General features: G+C 44.3%; 1 long non-coding RNA gene across 1 annotated transcript in view; it reads left to right on the top strand.

Annotated features, from left to right (window-relative positions):
- Positions 1 to 17,474: 17,474 nt before the first annotated feature.
- The window catches only part of LOC131419490 (uncharacterized), a 43,323-nt gene continuing 40,336 nt past the window's right edge, over positions 17,475 to 20,461 (top strand). The window contains exon 1 of the long non-coding RNA XR_009223266.1: positions 17,475 to 17,654. This is a non-coding gene — a long non-coding RNA (uncharacterized LOC131419490). The remainder of the gene's footprint in view (positions 17,655 to 20,461) is intronic.

Raw genomic sequence — 20,461 nt, 5'->3', positions numbered from 1 at the left:
TACAGACGAGGAGGAGGAGAGAATGAACATTTTAAATGATCCTTTTTCAGGGTGGCCTTAAAAAAGATGCACGGACCTCCATAAAATAGTGGCAATTCCTGCACAAATTATATTCAAGCATCCTTGTGAGCACAGACGAGCCCTTCAGGGAAAACAGAAAGCTCTCTAGAGCCCAGCCGCACCCCAGAAGCCTCCATCCCTGCGGGGACAGTGCCGGCCAGAGGGGGCTGGTGGGATACCCGCTCTCACTGCACTTCTGCCCCTCAGGAAATGCAGGCCCCTGCACAGAGGGCCAGGCCACAGCCGCTGACAGTCTCATGGAAACAGCCTAACCCAGGTGGAGGTCTGGAAAGGGTCCTGGCAGAGTGGCTTTCCAGCGTTCACACAGAGATGGACTGCCTGTGGTTTACATCACAGCTCAGAGTGAGGTCATGGCTCTGGGCTTGCTCTAGATGAGTCGAAGCACGTTGGGCCTCACTCTGGCAAACGGCGTGCTTTCTCACAGGTACGTTAGTCACATCAGGCGGGCAGTGACCTCATGTAATCACCCCGTGCGGTGTACTCCAGAACGGGCCGTCTCCAAAGCCGCTTTTGCCCTAGCACCACCCTGGAATTACCAGATACCTGAGTCTGCAAAATATCTGCTGATCTTCTTGGTCACAGGACTCCCCCTGTCTGAACACCCCAGGAGGAGGCGTCAGGCACTGTGGGGTGAGGAAGGAAGCCAGGACAGTCCACATTCTGCCCCAACCTCTGAGCTTCTCGCTTCTTGGAGGCTTAACAATACCCCTCTTTCCACCTCTTTTGAGGATTAAATGAGACAACAGATGAAAATACACTTTGAAAAGCGTTAGGCACGAAGCCAAGGCCAAGTGATGTTTGTAATCAGTGGCATTCTTCAGTTGCCTCTGGAACAATGAACTCCCCTTGTCTTTGCAGGGTACAAAACAAATCTTCCTCTAAATTATGTTTCAGTAGCTACAACTGTGTGTCAGCTGATTCCCATCCTCCCCACACACACCCACCTCCAAGCTTGTAGCAGTTTCCAGAGCAGAGCACTGTGTCCTAAAGAATTAACCTTACCCAAAGAGAGATCTGGCCTTTGCCCTTGGCTCCTGCAAGGTTTCTCTAAGCCGCTGGAATGTCCTACCTGATAAGAGTTTACCTGGGAGCCTTGGACCACAGTGGATAGTCTAACAATGTGTTATGGCGGGGGCTTTGGGCCACATGGTATCAGCTTGAAGGACTGGAGATTAAAGGGCAGCCAAGCAGGTGGTCCCCTATGGCTTCCTGACTGAGCCCCAATAAAAACCCTGGACACCAAGGCTCAGGTGAGCTTCCCTGGTTGGCAATACTCCACATATTGTCACACATCGTTGTCAGGACAAGTTGGTGCTGTTCACGACTCCAACGGAAATTTTCACTTCGTATGTCTCTTCCCTTGGCTGATTCCTTTCACTGTAATAAACTTGAATCATAAGTATAACAGCTTTCAGTAAATTCTGTAAGTCCTTCTAGTAATTTATTGAAACTGAGGGTGTCTTGAGGACCCCCAGACTTGCAGTTGACGTCAGAAGTAAGAGTGGTCTTAGGGACTGCCTCCACACTCTGTGAGTTCTTAACCGTTTTTGTGCCCTGGATTCCTCTGGCAGTCGGATGAAGCCTATGGACCTTTTCTCAAGATAATGTTCTTAAATGCATAAAATGAAATAGACAGTATTCCAAGAAAACCAGTTATGTTGAAATATGAGTATCAAAATATGTGCTTCTTGGGGCCAGCCCAGTGGCATAGTGGTTAAGTTCACACACTCTGCTTCGGCGGCCAAGGTTCACAGGTTCAGATCTTGGGCACAGACTTACACCACTCATCAGCCGTGCTGTGGCACCGACTCACATACAAAATAGAAGAAGACTGGCACAGATGTTAGCTCAGGGCTAATCTTCCTCACCAAAAACAAACATGTGCTTCTTTATTAACACATTAAATAACACGTTCTAGCAGCTAATTTAATACCCGGTTTTGAAGTAGCAACAAGTGTAGCCAATATTTCAAGTTATCTGCAACAACTATAAAGAAATGTAGACTTGTGTTGGTGTCAAAGTCACGGACATTGATACTGCTAGTGTATTTTGCTGCCTGCATCCATAATTGAACGAGACTCTAAATTTCACTTAGAGGTTGGTGAAAATAAAAGGTCAAAATTTTTTCCCATCCAGGGTCACAGACCCCGTGAATTCTATCCATAGGCCATCAACGGTCCATGGGCCCCAGATTAAGAAGCCTGGTCAGCACTGGATGATGATCTCACCCTTCATAGCTGCTGAGATAGAACTGCTGCTGTCAATATTATTAATAATAATAATAGCTGATATTTATCGAGCACTTGCTCACTGCTAGGCATAATAAACGTGAACGTGTCATACAAATTGGAACCATTATTTTTATATTATATCATTAATGAAAGTGAGCTTTCTGGTTAAGAAAATAATAGCTACCTCTTTTGGCACACTTAATCTGGGCAAGGCCTGTGCCACGTGCTTTCAGTGCATTCTTCACTCAGGCCTCACTCCAACCCGCTGAGGTGGGTCTGTTATTCTTACCATTTTACAGACAAGGAGAGTGAGGCTCAGAGAGTTTAAGCAACTTACTCAAATTATAACGCTAGTAATTAGTAGAGCAAGGAATTCAAACCCAAATCTCTTTGACTCAAGACAGAGCACAGCTCACAAAAATTGGCAGAAAGGCACTCTGCAAACAAAGGTGGCCCCAGAGGTGCCGTCAGATGACCTGATCACAATGGTCCTTCTGGGTTCAGGGAGAAAGTCTGACCACTGAATGGAAATAGACATAACTCAGCATAACGTCCCGCATGGATTAACAAGTCAATGATCCCTAAGGCGGTGAGGAATCCTGTGTTAATCATTTGTGTTTAAATTCCAGAATCATGGGGGTCACAGAAGACTAACTTGCTCTGTGAAGAGCTTCCTGGTTTCTCTAAGAATATCCTTGCTATGCACACAGAGGAACCTGCAGGCTCCCCACTGAGCTACCAGCATCCTCAATTCCAGGCCACGTGGGCTTTGCTTTCTTCAAAGAAAATAATCTTGGAAGGCTCCTATTTGGAATGGACTCCAGATTCTGCAGAGTGGCTATTGGCAAGAAAGCCTGTCCAACGACCAGGATGCCTTGCAGAGGCAAAGGCAGGTGGGGGGCGGGAGGGTGGCGGTAGGTGCGAGGCGGGGGGCGGTGGCAGGTTGGGGGGGTGGTTGGGAGGGTGCTAGGACAGAGGTAGGGAAAAAAAACCTTAAAGCAGGACAAGTCACAGAACAGGAAACTATGTGGCACCCGTGCCACGGATCGCTATTTCCTCACCCATGGCAGACTCTGCTAATGGGACACTTATAATTCCCTGTGCTGAGACTAGATGTGGCCTCAGAATCCCTCTCAACACAGCTGTCCAGGTGGCTACAACCAATTGATTGAACTTGACGCACAGGTTGAAACTTATCTTCCATCAGAGCTAGGCATTCCAAAAGGAAAGAGGAAATGTTATACTCTTGAGATACTGACATGAAGCAAGAAGAGCTCACACTTATTGAGGGTTTACCTTGTGTCAGTCCCTGTTCTAAGCACTTTACATGTAGTAACTCACATTTCCCACCCTCACAACAATCCTATGAGCTTGATACTATTATGAGCCGCATTTTCCGTATAAGAAACCTGAGGCACAGATAGGTTAAGTTACTTGCCCAAAGTCACCCAGTGAATAAGGGGTAAAGTCAGGATTTAAATTGAGGCAGTCTGGGTCCAAAACTTGAATACTTAAAAAACTGTTACACTACATTGGCAGCTGAAAACACCCATCCACGTGCTGGGTGTTTTCAGCTGATGGTCGCAGCAAAGACAAAGACCAGAACCACTTTACAGTTTTGCGCATCGGACATCAGCAAAGGTGACTTATAACATCCTAGAAGACTGTTCTCTGAAGTCCTTAAAGAGATGCTTTCGTCAGTCAACACACCTTGCTCTGGTTCTGCTTCTCAGTGTGGCTGACTCCCCCACTTCCCACCTCCCAGAGCAGCTCATCTGCAGGCCCAGGCTGGCCAGACCGGGGACAGGGAGCAGAGCCCAGCGGGAAGCAGGTCTGAGACTTCGGCTGTGGCTGGGCCTCACCGTCTCCCTCCTTCCCTTGTGCCCTCCGCGGCCTGTGTATTCCCTGACCCGGCTGTGGGCCTAATTGCAGATCCCTGGCACTGTCTAAACTGGTCCAGCCAGACATGGGAACTCCCTGGAATCCGGGCATTCTGTATTGAATGAATCCAGGAGAACAGAATCAGAGGAGGCCAGCTCCAGCCCTGCCTCCGGTCCCAATGGCAACAAGTCACATCTCCAAGGAGACAAGCCAGAGTCCCAGCACACAACTCAGCCACCGTATCGCATCTTCTCTTTTCAAAGATAGAGCTGGAGGGAGCTGTAGGAGTGTGGTACAACCCCAGCCTCTGTGGCAGAAAAGCCTCATACCTGCCCTTTCAGGGAGCTGCTCTCAGCAGCAGGAACAAGTGTGTCATCTGAGCTGAACCCAAGGTCACCCCCAAACCCCCTCAAGTTTCCACGTTCAGTGACCACGTTCAGACCAGCTGACTAAGGCAGCCAGTGGTGGCCATGGCAGAACCAGCAAAGTGCTCTCTGCTCCACCACGTTTCCTCCAGTCCCAGAGTGCTCCCTCCTCCTCGTCTGTTGGCACAGAGATGGAATTGGGGACCCTCAGGGGCGCTAGACCAGCAGCTCTCAGTATTCATGGTGGCAGTTCTAGTTATGACCCAGAGTGATGTGGGACCCGCTGGGCTCCCGCACCCAAACCCTGATGGGGAGTCAGGTGGGAGACAGTCTCGGCAACCTGGAGGGCCTCAGGCTGGCTCAGCCAGGCCAAACGGTGTTAGCATCAGCCATCGTTTGGAATTAACTCAGCCTCCTCTCCTCCTTCTACCCATGAAAAGGCAAATTTTCAGAAACCCCATTGAAAGCTCTCCAAGCGCTTTCAGTAAATTTTGTAGAGCACTTTGCAGTATATATATCACTTCACAGGCAATATTTCATTTACTCTTACGTGAAGTCTGAGAGGCGTGAAGGGTGGATCACCATGACCATTTGTTAGGCAAGGAAACTGGTTCTGGAAGATACAGTGAAAAGCTACCATCACATGGTGAGCAAAATGGCAGAAAAAAATCCAAACCCAGATCTGAGTGCGAAGTCTCACTGTTCCCACCAGACCAAGCCAATGGCCTGCTGTGCTGATACCTCATCAGCAGCCCACTTACCTTCAAGGGGTTCCTGGTGGCCCATGAAGCAGAAGCAGAATTAGAAATGGATCTCAGGGGTCCTCGCAGCCTCCCCCAGCATGCTGCTCTGGCACTTTGCACGCCCCCCTCCCCACCCACCTTCCTGGCAATTACTGGGGGAGCAAATAGGTTAGGCCATTAGACACGCACCAACATTTGGTCAGCACTCACCTACCACTGGCAGGGCAGGGAGCAGCTAAAATGAGAGGGTTAGACGATCCTGTCTATACTGGGATTATAAATGTATAATTCTCTGTACTTATCTCCAGCTTTTTGTAAAGAAAGCATTTCACAAATAGGTCAGGCTAAGGGTGAGTCAGACAGAAGCCATTCACATCTGCTTAGGTCTCAAAAACCCAGGTGGAGAGAAATGTTCTAAGTAGTTCTCTGCAGCCAATGCTTTTGTTGTCACATGGAATTCTGGGAAGATCTCTGCTTTGGGAAATTTTCACAGAACCTGTCCAGAAAACTCTGGGCATATAACTCTGCAACCTCACTATATTTTCCCTATTTTCTTTCTTTTGTTTTTGCTGAGGAAGATTTTCCCTGAGCTGACATCTGTGCCAATCTCCCTCTATCTTGTATGTGGGTCGCCAACTCAGCATGGCTGACAAGTGGTGTAGGTCCGCGCCAAGGATCTGAACCAACAAACCTGGGCCACTGAAGCGGAACACACCGAACCTAACCACTATGGCATGGGGCCGGCCCCCATGTTTTCCCTTCTGATGGTGGGATTTGGGACTGGTTCACCAGAGCTGCTCAGGCCCAGTCTCAACAGATGGCCAGGCCCTGAAAGATCATCAGGTTCACATGTGGTCCTCCTCATTCTTGAGGTCCCTTATGGAATTTCTTCCCCTGTCCTCACTGTGGTGCCAGATCCTCCTCCCTGGCAGGGGATAAAAAGCAATCTAGTAAAATTATGGCATGGTAAGATGTGGGTGTCACTCTCCCTGGAAATGACGAGTGAAATCAACAGAGGAGAGAGCACTGATTGGGTGGAGATCGGAACTGGCTGATTGCTGTGCTGGACTCGTCACATAATAGGGCATCAACCCGACTTTCCTCCCACCCTGCCTTTCAAACCTTTGCTTTTGGTTCTCTCCTCCCGACCTGGGACAACATCTTTTGAAGATCCCAAAACTTTTTGGTCACTTGCAGATATTAACCAATTATCCTTATTTTCAGATATTAAAATTCCAGGCCAATCTAAATGAAAATTTGAATCGCTCAGCCAATTCAAGGTTTATTCCCTCTCCTAGATCTTCCCTCCTCCTCCCATCTTCCACCCCCATGCCTGACCCAGACACAGAAACCCACCTTGGGGAGGGGTCACGGTCTCTTCTTTGTCTTCTCCTCCTGACGTTTCTACTCCTCTTTCCACATTCACCACCTGCTTTGGGCTCTCCAGGTTTGGAGCAGGGAGAAACAAGAAGCAAGGGGGCAAACATGCCCTTTTGATTAGTTAATGGGTTGTCTACTCCTCCCTGGCCAGAATTATTAAATAAAAAAACAGAATGCCCAGTTAAATGTGAATGTCAGATAATCAATGAATAATTTTTTGGTGTACGAATGTTGCACGCCACATTTGGGCCTCCTATACCTTATCTGGTAACAATATTCGGGCTGCCAAACACCTCCAAGTCATGGAAAGTGTATTAGTTTCCTCTCGTTGCTGCAACAAACTGCCACAAACTTAGATGCTTAAAACAACTCATATTTATTTTCTTACAATTCTGGAGGTCAGAAAGGGTTAAAATAGGTTAGCAGAGCTGCATTCCTTCCGGAGGCTCCAGGGGAGAATCCGTTTCCTTGCCTTTTTCAGCTTATAGAGGCCACCTCCATTCCTTGACCCATGGTCTCCTCCTCCATCTTCAAAGCCGGCAGCACAGCATCTTCTCTCCTCTCTGACTTCTGCTTCCATCCTCACATCTTCTCTCCTGTAACAGCCTTGGTGATTAAATGGGGCTACCTGGACAAGCCAAGATAATTTCCCCATCTCAAGATCCTTGACAATTACATCTGCAAAGTCCCTTTTGCCATTAAGGAAACATATTCACAGGTTCCAGGAATTAGGACGTACATCTTTGGGGGCTGTTATTTAGCAGTTGTCTACAGGCAGGCTCTTGCCCTTTCCCTCAAGGGGCAGTTAGTGGGTTCTTTGGAGACCTCCCTGCTGGATCCCCAGCGCTGCCCCATTCTCTGATCCAGGCAACGTGGGGGATGCCCTCTCCAGCTAACTTTCTACAAAAATTCCTCAGTTCCTGCTTGAAGGTACAGTCCACAGAGGCATTTTCTGCTGGGGTCTCCTCTCCTGAACAGGCAGAAATCTTGGGGGGCCGGGTGCTTTCAAGACCCTCAAGCCTCGGTATCTCCCAAGGTTTCAGGTCACCTTGGACCCCAAGAAAACATTTCAGCCCTGGCCCCAACAAATTCTGGAAGTGTATGCCACTCCCAAGACACAGTTAATGGAGCCACAGGGGTGGCCTGCGTGTTCTTTCTCGTTAAAGAAATCCTCGACTCTGAGTAATCTTTAGCCTTTTCTTAGATCTAGTCTGGAGGTGGGTGATGTGCCAAGACTAGGAGTTGCAGGACCAGTTTGGATACTTCTTAACAAGTTCCTCATGGATGGTCTGGTCTCTCTCTAAAATGTATGCGTGTTGGCAGAGGTGAGAGTGGGGAGAGCAGGAGATTACCTATTGTTCTCAGCTTTGGGTTTTAGCCAATATCTCCAGACAGCTGGAAAAGTCTAGCCTATCCTTCCGGACAAAGAAAAAAGTGATTCAGAAAATAAAGTTGCGGGAAAATACAGGTGTCACTTATCCCAGAGGTACTCACATTTTAACAGAGGAGAGAGCAATGACTGACTTAAACGTATGCATTGCTAATGAAAAAACTGCCCCGCATCAACAATAAACTTTCACAGGAAGCCTGTCCTACACCTGGCGCTGCCTATTTGAGCCTGGCATCAGCATTCTACAGTGGGAGCTGGGCCCTAAGACACACCTGACCTGGCACAAAGAGCCTGTAATGGCCGATTGGAAGGCAGCCTGGAGCCGAGATGGCCCCAAGCTTGGTTTGCTTGCCCACCCTGTCAGTCAGTACAGTTGTGCGCTGCATAACGATGTCTTTGTCATAGACAGACCACATATACGACAGTGGTCCCATGAGATTCGTGCCATATAGCCTAGGTGTGTAGCAGGCTGTACAATCTAGGTTTGTGTAAGTACACTCTATGATGTTCAGACAACGACGAAATCACCTAAGGATGCATTTCTGAGAACGTATCCCGTTGTTACAAGACTCATCACTGTAGTGTCCAGTGGTGTTCGGAAGAGTACTGAGGCTGCCCTGGATTTGGTGAGAGTTTCACCGTCATGGGCAAGGGGGGCAGAGTGGTGGTTTGGAACTCTCTCTAATACAGTGGAAAGGCGGCTGCAGAGTCGGTCCTGGGTATGAATCCTGACTCCGCCACTTAAAAGTTGTGTAACATTGGGGATGGTGCTTAATCTCTGGGTGCCCATTTCTATAAACCTGGGACCTAGCTGCACCCAATAAATGTTATTCCCTTCTTTCCACCTCTAAGACGCCCTCCTGTCTGTTTTGGGGTAACTTTTATTTGTGTCTCTATATGGGTGGGCATAGGAAAAAGGGAGGAATATTTACCATTTAGTCCTTACGTCACACAGATGCAAACACATCTGGGACTAAGCACAGCGGCATCATCAAATAACCAGTGGTCCATCCTGAGTGTGACAAATTCCTCTGGCACTGCCTTTCGGGTGTGCCTGCTAGTTGGTAGTCTGCAGGGACGGGTTTTCAGTTTATAAAGATCAGGTGGTTTTGCTGTGAGCCAGTGAGATAATCGCACCCCCTCCACACTCCACACACACACACACACACACACACACACACACCCTTACTGGATACCAGGGAGAGGGGAGGGGGAACAGAAGCCTGATGTCCGCCCCGAGGACATCTGCACAAAGCGAGGTGTCATGGAGATCTGTTCATCTTACTCAAGAGAAACCATTTCAACCCACCTTCAGAGCAGCCTGTTCCTTCTCTTATGAGTACAAAGTGTTGGACTAAGCGCTTGAGTTGCATCTTTTCATCATATCTCACAGCCTTTCCATGAGGCTGGCAGTTTATTATACCTAATTTGCAGAGAGGGAATTGAGGCACAAAAAAGCACTAATCTGAGGGTACGGTGTTTGCACCAGAGCTTGACCCGGCCTGTGCTACAGGGCCCCTCTGCTCCTTGTGGGTGAGAGCTGCTCAGCCAGCCACCTGCAAGTCATCTGATGCCACACGAGTTTATAAAAAGCCTCCAGCTTGGACCTCTTCTCCCCTCCCTCAGATGACTGACAGCTTTGCTTACCTCCACCCCAAGCGCCCCAAAAAGGCAAGAGGACAGCCCACTGCACGGATCTGCTCCCATCCCGCTGTCCTCAGACTCTGGTAGGCGGGTCATTGCTTTACCCACGCAGGCAGGGACCCAGCCACAGGGTGAGGCCTTCTTTCGGCCTCAGCAGGCCAGCAGGACCTGGGAGGAGCTGGGGACAGCATGAGGCATGGGCTCTGCAGCCCCTCTCCCTGCTCAGGGGACAGAGCTGACACAGCACCCAGGGGACATCTGAAGGCGTGGGCCAGAGCAGCCCTCTGCCCTCTCCCTTTATAGTTCTGAAGAGCCCAAAGGGGACTCTCCACAGCGGGGCAGACAGGAGGGCTTCTGCCTTCATGGGAGCCAGAACGAAGTGCTGACTCACGGGCAGGAGTGAGCAGAGAGGGGGGCGGGGGGTGCGGCTTTGCAAGCCTAGAGGTGTTAATCTCGGCATCTCCCCTACCCTGTAGGTGACCCAGCTCTTCCTCTGCACTGACAGGCTTCCTAGAGAACCAGGGGGAGGTGACAGATACCACATTAAGCTCCTGAAAAGATCAAATGCCGTTCTTCTGGAGTTTCCAGCCGGAAAGGAGGCCTGGAAACTGAAGGGCCACCAGGACACCAACCGCTCAGGTTTGGATGGCCTTGACCTCCTTCAGGGCGTTTCACAACACAAGCCGAGCCAGAAACCTTGCTTAATCTATAGTCCTCTGCCTTCACGCACCTTCCGTACCCACACAACAGGTCTTTGTCGGTTGAATCAGTTCGTGGGAATTAAGGAAATCCTCAGAGAGCCTTGGGAGGTAGTCAGGGTTACAAATTCACGCTCACAGATGGTAAGAACGGAAAGGAACTGACACTTGTTAGGGGTAAGGGTGCCAGGCTTAGGAAATAAAAGTACAGGATTCCCAGTTGAATTTGAATTTCAGATAAACAGCAAAGAATTTTTTTACTATAAGTATGTCCAGTGAATATTTGGGATATGCTTATACTAAAAAATTCTTTGTTGTTTATCTGAAATTCAAATTTAACTGGGCATCCTATGTTTTATTGGCTAATCCTAGGTGGAGGCCTACATCTCTGCATTTTCTCATTTGATGGTGGGAGGGAGTGACTATTAAGTTATATTGACTTCACTGTACAGATAAGAAAGAATACTTTGGGAGGTAACCCATTTGCTTAATGTACCACAGTTCAGAGAAAGTGGGTGGGTACTGGAACCTTGAGCCCCTGGCCTCCCAGTTGAGGGCTGCTTCGCCTACTCTACTCTTTAGGGGGCTGGGGGTTCCAGGGCTAGGAGGGGCTGTGATAGCCCCGAGCTGTGGGAGATCCCACATCATTATGGTCAGAGAAGGTGGATCCTAGAAGGGAGACTCAGCTCTTAGGGCTAAGCCCAGGCACGTGGACCGAGTTCACCAGGGTTCCTGTGGGCAACACTACGCAGGCAGGCAGGGACTGCCCCCCGGCACCTGCCACCACAGCTCATAATTAATGTCTTTGCACCCAAGTGGTTTAGGGTCATGTGTGGAATGCCTGCATGCTACATGAATAACAACCACCACAATAATAACAATACAGTGACAACAAAAAGAGTAGCTAATATGGACCAGACATCGTGATAACTCTTTATATCCATTAGTTCTTTTAATCCCCATCACCACCAAAAAAACAATGATTTTATTACTGTTACTGATAGCCACCATTTGTTAAGTGTTACCATGTGCCAGGCCTATGCAAGTTCTTTATGTTATTATCTCATTTAACATAAACAACAACCCTATCAGGTGAGTATCATTATCTTCATTTCAGATGAGAATCAGAGAAGTTAAGAAGCAGGCCCAAGATCACAGAGCTGTCAGAATTCAAAGGCAGATCTGCCTTATTCCAAAGCCCACGTGCTTTCCACACGGCCCCTCTTACCACGGTAGTCCCTGCGGAAGGAAGGCAGGCAGAGCACGACAGTGCCAGTTACAGCCAGCAATTCCACGCCCCTCCACCCAGACAAAGGAATCTGTGTCAAAACACAGCCTCACTTCCACGTGCAGCCAATCTGTAGCGGAATAAAAACTTCAGAACGAAGTCTGGGCCCCATAATGTCTCTGGTTGACATTATCACTGGGAGTGCCCTGTGATCCCCACAGTTTCTGGCCACTTCCTCACGTAAGTCAGCCTTAGGGAGTGCCTGTCATGGTCTGAGGTCCACCTTTCTGCTGAGGTACTTTCCAGCTCTGTGTCCTTTGGCCTGGTTTGATGAATGAGCAAAACTATACCACCAAGAGACCTACCAGGTTCCTAAAAATGAGAAACCAACATGTCAAATTCCCAAATTAATTTATCACTTCATTAATTCCATTCAAAATGTTAACAAAATTTTTTTGATGAAACTTCACAAATTTGGAAAAATAAGTAGCCAGGGAAAACCAAGAAACTTTTTTTGTGTGTGTGTGAGGAAGATCAGTCATGTGCTAAAATCTGCCAATCTTCCTCTTTGTTTTTTCGCTGAGGAAGACTGGCCCTGGGCTAACATCCATGCCCATCTTCCTCCAGTTTATATGGGACGCCGCCACAGCACGGCTTGCCAAGCAGTGCATCGGTGCTCGCCCTGGATCCAAACCGGCAAACCCAGGGCCGCCGCAGCAGAGCACGCACACTTAACAACTTGCGCCACCGGGCCAGCCCCAAAACCAAGAAACTTAAAGGGAAAAAAATAGTAATAATTGGAGACTGGTGTTTCTTCATTTTAACACTTATTATTAAACTAAAATGGCAAGTATATGCAAGTTATAGGCAAATACATTAATAGCACAGAATTAAGAATGTAGAAATATACCTTATACAAAGAACTTGATATATGATAAAGGATGCACCTCAAATAAAAAACAAAAGGATGGATTACTTAACAAAAAGTTATGAGGGGCAATACAATGGAGAAAAGACAGTCTTTCCAACAAATGGTGTTGGAACAACTGGATAACCACATGCAAAAAAAATGAATCCACACATAGACCTTACACTCCTCACAACTCAAAATGGATCATAGACCTAGATGTAAAATGCAAAACTATAAAATTCCTGGAAGATAACATAGAAGAAAATCTAGGTGACCTTGGATGTGGTGATAACTTCAGATACAGCACCAAAGGCACAAACCAGGAAAGATCTAATCAATACGTTGGACTTCACTAAAATTAAAAACTGCCCTGTGAAAGACGCTATCAAACGAATGAAAAGACAAGCTACAGGGTGGAAGAAAATATTTTCAAAAGATATATCTGACAAAGGATTGGTATCCAAAATATTCAAAGGACTCTTAAAACTCAACAATAAGAAAATGAGCAACTTGATTTAAAAATGGGCTAAAGATCTGAACAGACAGTTCATCAAAGAAGATATACAAATGGCAAATAAGCACATGAAAAGAAGCTCAACATCATATGTCATTGGGAAAAATGCCAATTAAAATAACAGTGAGATACCACTATACACCTACCAGAATGGCCAAAATCCAGAACACTGACTACACCAAATACTGGTGAGGACGTGGAGCAATGAGAAATCTCATTCATTGCTGGTGGGAATGCAAAATAGTACAGTCATTTTGGAAGACAGTTTGGTGGTTTCTTACAAAACTAAACATACTCTTACCTTAAGATCCAGCAATTGCTCTCCTTGGTATTTACCCAAATGAGACGAAAACTTATATCCACACAAAAACCTGCACATGGATGTTTATAACAGCTTTATTCATAATTGCCAAAACTTGGAAGCAACCAAGATGTCCTTCAGTAGGTGAATGGGTAAATAAACTGGTATATCAATACAATGAAATATTATTCAGCACTAAAACATATAAGCTATCAAGCCATAAAAAGATATAGAGGAAACTTAAATGCATATTATTAAGTGAAAGGAGACAATCTGAAAAAGCTAGATACTGTGTGATTTCAACTATATGATTCCAATCATATGATAACATCTTGGAAAAGGAAAACTATGGAGATAGTAAAAAGATCAGTGGTTGCCAGGGATTGGGGGGTGGGGAGGGATGAACAGGTGGAGCACAAAGGATTTTCAGGGCAGTGAAACTATTTTGTATGACACTATCACAGTGGATACATGTCATTATACATTTGTCCAAACCCATAGAATGTACAACTCCAAGAGCGAACCCTAATGTAAACTATGGACTCTGGATGATAATGATGTGACATGAATGTAGGTTCATGGATTGTAACAAATGTACCATCTGGTGGGGTATTTTGATAGTGGAAGAGGCTATGTGTACATGGGGAGCAGGGGGTATATGGGAACTCGCTGTACTTTCTGCTCAATTTTGCTGTGAACCTAAAACTGCTCTAAAAAATGAAGTCTATTTAAATTTTTTAAAAGATTTTTTAAGGTTATAAGGAAATGCAAACTTTGGAAAATATTTAGAATACCATGTCACTTCAAACCCAAAAAACTTTCCAGTTAAAGTGTAAAAAAAATTGACACACAAAATATAAGAAAATATAGATATTTTATCTTATATCTGGATAGGGAAAGACTATATAAGCATAATAGCAACAAAAGAAATGACAAAGGAAATGGTAAATTAACTACTAAACAACTTAAAATTCATAGCAAAAATCTTAACATTAACTCAAATTTTTAAAATATTACTATTAATATGACAAAATGTTACTATATCTGTGGTATTTAAAAGATAATCAGCAAGACCTCAATAGAAAAATACGTATGACGTGACTAAATAATTTATAAAAGAAATATCTTCTCTAGTGACTAATAAAAGTGTGAAAAATGAAATTCAAATAAAAACAGCAATGGAATATCATTTCTTCCTATTAATCTAGCAAATATTGTCTAGAGTGATAATACTCAATATTGATAAGGATGTGATGATCAAGGCCATGTAAACTGATACAGCCTTTCTCAAAAACAATTTGATAATATGTATCAAGAGCCTTAAAAATGTTTATACCTTTTTATCTAGTAATTCCACTCCAGGAAAATAAATAATCGGAAATATAAACGAACATTTGTGCACAAAAATGTTCATCACAGCATTATTTGTAATACTGAAAATTTAGAAAAATATAAATGCCTAGCAATAGGGGAACCATTATTATTTTACAATCATTAAAAATATTTATTTATTTTATATAATTTTATTTATTTATTTCTTTTTCCCCAAAGCCCCAGTAGATAGTTGTATGTCGTAGTTGCACATCCTTCTAGTTGCTGTATGTGGGACGCGGCCTCAGCATGGCCCGAGAAGCAGTGCGTCAGTGCGCGCCTGGGATCCGAACCCCGGGCCGCCAGCAGCGGAGCGCTCGCACTTAACCGCTAAGCCACAGGGCCAGCCCTAAAAATATTTATGAATAGTTTTCCCGAAAGGAAAATAGTTTTATGAATCTGCTCTAATGACAAAAAATAGTCTGTGTTCATTGTGATTCCAGACAACATAAAAAAGTATAAAGAGAAAAAATGACAATTACCCCAAATCCCACCATCAGGAGGCAATCACTATCAATATTCCAACAAATTATCCTCCAGACATCTTTCTGGGCATATAATTTTATAAAATGAAATCATGATATCCATTTTTTTTCAAACTGCTTATTCTACTGAGTCTCTAATATACATTTTTACATAACAATAAATAAAGACTTTTTTTTTTTTGGCTTTTATTTCTAATGGCCATATTGTATTCCAGAATATGGCTAGCCTACTATTTGGATAACTAATTTCCTACTGATAGACATTTAGATTTTCCTACATTATGCTATTACAGTCATCACAGGAGCATATTCATGCGATCATCTTTGCACATTCATCCAATTATTTTCTTAGGATACAATCAGAAACTAGATTCTCTGGGCCAAAGAATATGCCTACTTTAATGGCAACACATACTGTCAAGTGCCCTCCAGAAAGTCTGAACCAATTATACCCCCAGCAAGAGTTTCTGGGAGCCCATTGCCCCACCCTGTAACCATCACCTGATACTATCCGTCTTTGTAATCACTCTCAATTGCCACCAAACATGGACTGTCTTTATTGTTTGATTGATATTCCTTTAATGATGAATGCGAATGAACACATTTTCATATATTTTTGTCTCATTTGCTTTTCATCTTTTGTGAACTGTTCTTTATATCTTTTGCTCGCTTTTTAAAGATCTTGTTTTTTTTAAATTAATTTGTAAATGTCTCTTGTATATTAGAGATATTAATTCAGTGTCATATACGTTGCAAACATATTTCCTAGTTTGTCATTTGTATTTCAACTTTATTATTCTTAACATGAAACATGTTTTTTTTCAATTGTATATATTTGAATCTATAAAATATTCCTTTATCATTTCCCATTAGTATCATACATTCTGAACTTCAGGACTATAAAAATATTTACCCACATTTTAGTATTTTATGGCTCATTTTTAATATTTGAATTTTTTTATTATTTACAAATTTATTTTGGTATAAAAAATGGCGTAAGGGGGCCGGCCCGGTGGCTTAAGCGGTTAAGTGCGTGTGCACCGCTGAGGCGGCCACGGGTTTGCAGGTTCGGAACCCCGGGCGCACACCGACACACCGCTTGTTAAGTCATGCTGTGGCGCCATCCCATATAAAGTAGAGGAAGATGGCCACAGATGTTAGCTCAGGGCCAATCTTCCTCAAGAAAAAAGGGGAGGATTGGCATCAGATGTTAGCTCAGGGCTAGTCCTCCTCACAAAAAAAAAAAATGGCGTAAGGATCAAGCTTCATGGTTTTCCTGTTAGTTGTCTCAGAGATTTGAAATTCCACCTTTATCACACATATATGCTAAATTCTGAGATATATTTATATATACACACTGTGTTAGTCTGTTAGGGCTGCCATAACAAAGTGCCACAGACTGGATGGCTTAAACAACAGAAATTTATTTTCTGACAATTCTAAAGCTGGAAGTCTGAGATCAAGTTGTCAACAGGGTTGATTTCTTCTGAGGCTCCTTGGTTTGTAGATGGCCGTCTTCTCTCTGCATATTCACATGGTCTTACCTCTGTGCATGTCTGTGTCCTGATCTCCTCTTCTTATGAGGACACCAATCATATTGGATTAAAGCCCAACCTAATGATCTCATTTAATTTAAATACCTCTTCAAAGATCCTATCTCCAAATACAATCACATTCTGAGGTAGGGTGGATTAGAATTTCAACATGTGAATTTTAGAGGGACACAGTTCAACTCACAACACACACATACACACTTGCTCACTTGGGTCTGCACTCTCTTGTTTCACTGATCTGTCTGTTCCTCCATTAGTATCTCACACACTTAATTACCATAGCTTTGTAATACATCTTAATACTTAGTGGGACAAGTACCTCCTTGTGACTTACTTTTTCAGAATTGTCCTGGCTATTTTCATATTGCTCCCCTCCCCCTCTGAGTTTCAGAATTCATTTGGAATCCCTTTGGGATTTTTATTGAGACTGCATAGGATTTATAGATTGGTTTGAAAATGTGCATCTTTTTAACATTGAGTCTTCCCATCTGTTATGGGTTGAATTGTGTGCGCCACCCCACCCCCCCACCCCCGCAAAAGATATGTTGAAGTCCTAACTCCCATTACCTTTGAATATGACCTTATTTGGAAATAGTGTCTTTGCAGATGTAGTCAAGTTAAGATGAGGTCATTAGGATGGTCTTTAATCCAGTATGACTGGTGTCCTTATAAGAAGAGGAGCAGAGATGTAAAGACAGAAACACAAGGAGAAAGCTATGTGGTGACAGAGGCCAAGATTGGAGCAGTGTGTCTACAAGCCAAGGAATACCAAAGAGTCCTGCAACACCACAAGCTAAAAGAAAGGCATTCAACAGCCTCTCCTCGAGCCTTCAGAGAGTCGGCTGACACCTTGATTTCAGAATTCTAGCCTCCAGAACTGTAAGAACAAATTTCTTAGGCACTTTGTTTGTGGTGATTTGTTACGGCAGCCCTAGGAAACTAATACACTATCTAATAATAAGATTTGCCTTTCCGTGTGTTCAAACCTTATTATGAGAGTCTCTCAGGAGAGTTTCATAAAGATTCTACTCTGTTTTGTTTTTTGTTTTTGATTACATGTATTCCTAGGTATTTTATTTTATTGATACTATTGTGAGCATCAGTATCTTTTCCATTATATTTTCTAACTGATTGTTGCTGATATATAAGAAACTGTGCATTTTATATGTGTTTATTTTGTACCTGAACACTTATATTGAACGCTATTACTTCCAAAAATTTTTGTGTGTGTGAGGAAGATTGGCCCTAAGCTAACATCCATTGCCAATCTTTCTCTTTTTGCTAAGGAAGATTAGTCCTGAGCTAACATCCATGCCCATCTTCCTGTATTTTGTATATGGGATGCCACCACAGCATGGCTTACCGAGCGGGTGCATATGTCCGTGCTGGGGATCCGAACCAGCGAACCCTGGGCTGCTGAAGTGCAGCGCATGAACTTAACCACTACGCCACCAGGCCAGCCCCTACAAGTTTTTTTAACGATTCTCTTGGTAGGCAATCATATCATCTTCAAATGAAGATAATTTTGCCTTTTTCTCTCCAATATGTAGACATTTTCCTTAATTATCTTGCTCATTGTATTGACAAGCACTTTTTAACACGGAGATAATGGTGACACTTGTCTTTCTCTGACTTTAACAGAATTGTGTTTAATTAAGCATAATTCTGTTAGCTTGAGATTTTTTTTTAATCACATTATGAGTTTTCATATGGCTTTTCAGTATCAAAATAATCATATGGAGTTTTCATATAAGATTGATTATATTAATAGATTTCCTAATATTTTATTATCTCTGTATTCCTGAATGAACTTCACCTGGTCATAGTACCTTTCTTAAAGTATAGTGCTGGATTCTATTCCCAATATTTTATTTGATTTTCATCAATGTTTATAAATAGGATTGAAACGTGGGATATGTGTGCGCGCTCTGCGCGCGATCATTTCTATCTCGTGCAATTAAAGTTTGGTTTTTGTTTGAGAAAATACGTGTGCTGTATGCATAGTCAGTGTTTGCCTTTAAATGCAGCACAGAAAAACAAAGGCCATCACGATGGTAACACTGGTTATCTAGGTGGTGGGATTACAGGGGATTTTCCTTTCATTTTCTATAATAATTGAGTATTATTTTTATAACAAAATGCTGTAAATATACACCATTAAAAGAGATTGGCTGGAACTACATTAGCACGTATCTCTGGAAGCGGGGATGGGATGTGACTTGTGTCTCCTCTGCCCGTGCTGTGAATCTCTGCAGCCATCAGCACCTCCTTCTTTCTGTCCACGCCCCCGCCCTGCTGACCAAAAAATTCAAATATACACATTTACATCATTACTTTTTTAAATGCTACAAATTCAGGGTTTCTCAAATTATAATAAGCCAATACAAACAGACCTAAACTAGTCTCAGGAAAAAATGAAAGGGAAATTCTGTGGCTGTTCAGTGTGGGCAGGGTCGGGTAGGCTGTCGGCGGTGAACACGGCATTTTGGAACCTGGAGTCAGGTATAAGCTCTGCCTCTGCGTACGTGAGAGCAGACGATTTACCTAGGGACCTCAGCAAAGCTAGGAAGTCTTGTTCCTTTAGCAAGTTGGCATCTTGGCTTTAAAAGACAAGAGGGATTTTAAAGAGCTTGCAGCCTCACTCGATGCACCTGCAGCCTCACGTTATGGCCGGTAATGGATACTGGCATCTTCCTTCCAAAGATTCCAGGGCACTGCACGCACTTTGACTAACTTTCTTGAGCTGTTAAAAAAACAAAAACAAAAACAAAAAAACATCTAGAGTTGTGAGTCTTAAGTAAAAGTTACATATTCCTTTTATCCGGATGGTCAGGTTAGCCCTCCACTGAAGGCAAGGCAAGGCTTGAACCAGCAGGGCCCTCTGGCTCCCGAGGGCGGCCCACCATGCAGCTGCACTGTCCATTAAAGGAGAAAAATCCATCATTCAGCCAGCAGAGGAATTCATTCTTCTTTCCATCCCTAAAGGATGTCCTAGCTCGTCGACTCTTTGCCGTGGGCCCAACTGCGGACGGTACAACACAATTGCTCAAATCCCAACCCTCAGAGCTGCCCTTGTGGCCCTCAAGAGGCATTTGGAGGCCGATGATTTGGTCATCGCTCTGAGCTGGAAAATCGTAAAGCAGATTCATGATCTGAAAAGGTGAAAATTCAGATTTTCCAAATCAGGTCACCGTATAATTCCAATTGGCCAGATTAAGGAAGATATTTTCAAAAACAACTTGCACAGTGAGGTCAAGTTTTGCATTCTCTGCAACTCCCAATCACTAAAAGCGATTTGAACTCTAGTATGAAAAATGTGTATTCATTCAACAGTTTCTCTTTCGGAATCCACTGCCCTGGCATTCGCTGAGTGTTGCCACACACGAGACTTGGCAATGGCAAAATAAAGAGACGGAGAGTTTCTCTTCCTAAAAAACTCATAGTCTGGAGGTGAGACAGATCTGGAAAAAAAAACAATTACACTGAGATGAGGACCCATACAAAGATAAGCGCAGGGCACGAGAGCACGGAGGAAGGGAGCCTCCCGGCAACCCCAGGGAGCTGGAACTTGGGCGGAAAAGATACAGCAAGGCAGCCAGGCCAGGAAGACCCCATCAGGAGGCCAGGGCCCGGCCTCCTTAGGAGAACTGCGATCACTGTTTCCTGGATTCTAACGCACTGTGGAT

The sequence above is a fragment of the Diceros bicornis genome, chromosome 21, assembly GCF_020826845.1.
Source record: "Diceros bicornis minor isolate mBicDic1 chromosome 21, mDicBic1.mat.cur, whole genome shotgun sequence".
In the NCBI taxonomy this organism is placed as follows: domain Eukaryota; kingdom Metazoa; phylum Chordata; class Mammalia; order Perissodactyla; family Rhinocerotidae; genus Diceros; species Diceros bicornis.
This window is presented reverse-complemented; position numbering and strand designations above follow the sequence as displayed.